Source organism: Penaeus monodon, chromosome 34 (genome assembly GCF_015228065.2).
Source record: "Penaeus monodon isolate SGIC_2016 chromosome 34, NSTDA_Pmon_1, whole genome shotgun sequence".
In the NCBI taxonomy this organism is placed as follows: domain Eukaryota; kingdom Metazoa; phylum Arthropoda; class Malacostraca; order Decapoda; family Penaeidae; genus Penaeus; species Penaeus monodon.
Window position 1 is genome coordinate 2,079,402 of NC_051419.1, and position 290 is coordinate 2,079,691.

The following is a 290-nucleotide window of genomic DNA, read 5'->3' on the forward strand; positions in this document are numbered from 1 at the left end:
GTGTGCGTCCATGTTTAGCTTTATGTTTATAAGCATAGATGTATTGCATAATTTAAAAAATCCCTTGCTATGCACTCATGCAGACTTGATACAAATCCATCATATTGGTTCCCTCCCGAAAATGAAGATAACTAACGTTCAACTCATTGACATTATCATTTACTTCGAAAATATATTTCTTAGCTCGATTTTCTTTGTTTTCATTGTTACTCAAAATCGAATTTGAGTCGAACATGATCCCCTCCCCTCCAATAGCAATAGACTTAATTAGATGTTCTGGAAAATAAGTC